Genomic DNA, 4178 nt, shown 5'->3' on the forward strand with positions numbered 1-4178 from the left:
AGTCAAGAAGTTTGGCAGAAAATACCCCCCCTTGCGTTCCAGCTTATCCTTAGATGTCAGAGGGGCTGGGGACGGCTAGGTTTAATTTCTTTCTGAGTGATGTCCAGTTTGACGCTCTAAGCACGGTCGCGTTCCATATGCTGAACTGTCACGACGACGGATGCGCTTAATAGCCTGTTGACGTGGAAGTCACGGACACTGCACACAATCAATATGATCAAGCAGATGGCACTTTATTGCCAAGATAGCTCGGTTTATATGTTCATTCTAGTTACTGTTCACGCATAAGCAAATTAGAGATTGGTTAGCATGAGCTGTCCACGCGCCTAGTTACACCTAATGATTGGTTATATCAACACTGTACACGCGCATAAACATAAGGCATAATTGGTTGTATTAACTAAAACATGCGAAACTTGTCTCAGTCTAATTGGTCAAGATAAGCTGCCAAATTGAGGTTCTTTGTGCCAAGTTCCCTTTATCGTGGAATGCGCACCTGTGTTCTTCTAATTGGCATCTTTCTTTTTTTGTCTTCTGGTTTATTCTGTTCACGGCCTTCTAAAGGCATCTGGAATGCTCTTACTACCGTTAGCTAAATATGTGTCCACAAGCAAAGCGTCCTTGAAGCCTGCTGCCTACAAAACATCCTTGGCGCACAAATTGATCAATTCTATCGATCGAGTCTGGATTGTTCACTATGTGCCCATTACTTTCCAAGTATCCCACAGACACCCCCCACGGTCGGGTGGGAGCCACAGGTGGAGAAGGTTCTGTGCCATCCTGGCGCAGAGCGGATGCGCAGAACGGTGGCCAGGATGTCCAGGGAGGAAATCAGGGTTAAGGCTAAAGGGCAGAGGAAGAAGCACACACAAACAGCAAAGATCAGGACTTTATCGGCAGTAGCGGCAGTGCAGGCCAGCTTTAAGACAGCAAGAATTTCACAGGAGAAGTGGACAACCTTGCAGGGGCCACAGAAAGGCAGGTGTAAAGCCAGAGAGGCTTGCAGTGTACCAAATACGAACGCCAAAGCCCACAAAACTGTGGCAAGGGTGAGGCACAGCCTCCAGATCGTGATGAGGGCATAGCGGAGGGGACGGCAGATTGCCACGTAGCGAACAGAAGACATCACGGCCAGCAGCACGCACTCAGTAAGTGCAAAGATTAAATAAAGATGGATCTGCGCCCCACACCCAGCAAAGGAGATGGTTCTGCCTTGTCCAAGGAGGCTCCTTAGCATATGAGGGACATTGCTGGAGGCCTAGCAGATGTCCACGATGGAGAGGTGGCAGAGGAAGAAGTACATGGGGCTGTGGAGGCAGGAGTCCAAGCAGATAAGCAGAAAGACAAGTGCGTTTCCCATCAGAGTGGCAGAGCAGAGGGCAGAGAAAAGGCCAAAGAGGCAGCGCTGCAGGGCTGGGGTGCTGCAGAACCCCAGGAGGATGAATTCTGTGACAGTCGTTTCATTCTGCACGCTGTGCTGGAGGTGAGGCAGCACAAACTGCTCAAGAACCACGGAGATCTGGAAGGGAAGGAGCAAGGAAAAGGAAAGGAAAAGGAGAGTTTTCCTAAGAATGTTGTGTCCTTTACTCTTTACGCTGCAGCTCCCTTCTCCCTGTTTTTCCCTCTGACTCCAGTGAAAGGTGTGTACTACCCTCACCACGCTGAGCGACGTACATCTGAATTGCAAGCTCCAAGCTCTCTGCAAACTTTGAGCAGTTTGACCAATCTCGCACAACTTTGCTGCCTAGCTTGCCCTCGAAGTCTTTTTTTTCCTGGCTTGGTTTTGGGGTTTTTTTGCAGGGGGTGGGGAGGGGCAGGGGGTGGTTTTGCTGTTGGAGAAAATAAGATGATGAAGATTGCAGGTGTCGATTAAGGTGAAGTCAGAACAACTTCAAAGCAGCTATTTTAAATTAAGTCCATATTAAAAGGAATGCACAGTTCACAGAATAATTCCAGTTTTACCATTAAACCAACCAGCATTTCCAATCCACTGCTGTGTCCTCTTTACCTTAGTGAAATGCATTCCTACTGAATCCTGCAGTTGCTTGATCCAACTCCCCTTCCCAGCAGGGAGGCTACTGCAGGTCCGGGAAGGTCAGGCAGAATGTCCCCTCGGTTCCTGCTGCGCGGCCGCTCGCCGTTACCAGTTTTGCAGGGTGCTGGTCAAGGTCCCTGGGCATCCCCTGGCACTTGTCTCCACGCGGCTCTCTGGTCTCCAAGATCTTCCGCCACTTCCAGGATATTTCCTCCAGCCAGGATCTTCACCTTTTCCTTCCTGGGTCCCCTTCTTCTTTTCGAGATCCCTTCTTCTTTCTGGGAACCCTTCTTTTTGCCACCACCTCTTCTTTCTGGAACCCCACGTCCCCAGTTTTCCCAATCTAAGTTGTCTATGTGAGCAGTACAATGCCTGATCAGCCTCCTAATTAAGGGTTCTGTCTCCTAGCTCTTTATTAACTGTAGGATTCTGGACATGCCACTTTTGCTTATTCCAGGTGTTACCCAAATGTACAACCAGCCCACGCTGGTTGCGTGTAGCAAGAAGCAGGCTTCTGCTTGACGGCTCAGAATTCAGTTTCAGACATTCACACGCACAGACCTTGCCACACACGTGCACCCAGTCACGTGTTGCCTGGGAACATTCACAGTTTCAGCCAGTTTTTTGTCTATGGCCGGGCTTCAGAGGCAGGGCATGGCCACAGAAGCGCATTCCCCCCGTCAGCCTGTGAGGTGAGCAAGGGAGAGTCAATACTTGTCTGGTGAGCCTCATACCCAGACAACGTGGTCCATCCCTGTCCTGGGACAGCCCTGGGAAAAGCCACAGCAGGGTGCTCCCTTGCCTCTGCCTAGGTCACTGGGGTTCCCCTGCCTGCCATTGCTCCTTGGTCCTCCTCTGTGTTTGTGGAGATGAGCCTTGAACCACACAACCTAACACCTACAACACCGGGAAAAAGAGAGGCAGCAGAGGGTCCAACGGGGAAGGTCGCTGATGTAAAATGCTCTTTGTGAGAGGCAGCACACCTAGCTCACCTCCTTGCTCCTGAGCTGCTCTATCAGAAGCACTGCGTGCAGGACGCTCTGTTCAACAGGCTGTGTCTGTATCTGACTGCCTTGTCCTTGCTACAGCACCGTGTGCTGGGGGAACGCCACGGAGAGCAAGGAGGACGCTTTTTCCCCAGGAGCAACGGAGGGTGCTCAGCTGAGTGCTGCTGCAGGGGCCAAAGTGGGGCGGGCAGGCAGGCAGGGAGGGGAACGCAGGAACGAGGGAGCTGGCAGTAACCGGGCAGTCTGGGAGATGCCCGAGAGGCTCAAGAACCCTGTAAGCACAGGACGAGCTTAGAGGAGGTTCAACGTGAGGCCCTGTAACCACAGGTTAACCATCCCCTCCAGATCTGGACCTTCTCTGGTTCCCGAGTTACCCTGCACTTTAACAGCCTGGCGCAGAGATCCTGACTGGGAGATCACTGTACCTCCCGCAGTTAGGGATCCACCTAACAGTTAACCTGAGCGGGTGCAGGTCTGTGCTGCGCTGTACGCACAGCATGGCCTTCAGGCTGTGTCCCTACACGTGTCCCTTGGCCGCAGGATAAACGGAGCTGGTTGACTGTAACAGAGGAGCCTCCAGGCAGTTCCTGCTTGGTACCAGCGATTACGCCACCTGCGCGGCCCTGCCATTATCTGAAGCGCAGCAAGAAGTCCGCGTGTGAACATCCTTCATGAATAGAGTTGTTTTCTTCTAAGAAAAGTTGTATAACACCGTGAATGACCAAAAAGGAGGAACTTCTCCACAGGCAGGATCTGTACAGTGTGCCAAGGGAAAATCCACCTGGGGTCTGCCCAATGCTGCATGAAGGCAGGGTTCCCAGCATCTGAAGGGACCTCAGATTTACTTGCTACCTATATGCCTCTTCTTGCTGCCTGTATGCCTTCTTCCTGGCTATGCCGCCTCCCAAGATCTTGCCCACCCCCAGCCTACTGGGGAGGGGGGGAATGTTAGAGAGACGGCCTTGATGCTGTGCCAGCACTGCTCAGCCATGGCCAAAACACTGCTGTGTTATCAACAGCTTTCTAGCTACCAGTACAGAGCACAGCACTACGAGGGCTGCTAGGGGGTAAAGGAACTCCAACTCAGCCAGACCCAATACAGAAGGAAAGTGGAGGAACGACAGAGGGGGCAGCCC

General features: G+C 52.0%; 1 pseudogene; it reads right to left on the reverse strand.

The window, feature by feature from the left end:
- Positions 1-706: 706 nt before the first annotated feature.
- Positions 707-2023, reverse strand: LOC128137957 (olfactory receptor 2A2-like; annotated as a pseudogene).
- Positions 2024-4178: the final 2155 nt, after the last annotated feature.

This window comes from Harpia harpyja (genome assembly GCF_026419915.1).
Source record: "Harpia harpyja isolate bHarHar1 chromosome 23 unlocalized genomic scaffold, bHarHar1 primary haplotype SUPER_23_unloc_8, whole genome shotgun sequence".
Lineage (NCBI taxonomy): Eukaryota > Metazoa > Chordata > Aves > Accipitriformes > Accipitridae > Harpia > Harpia harpyja.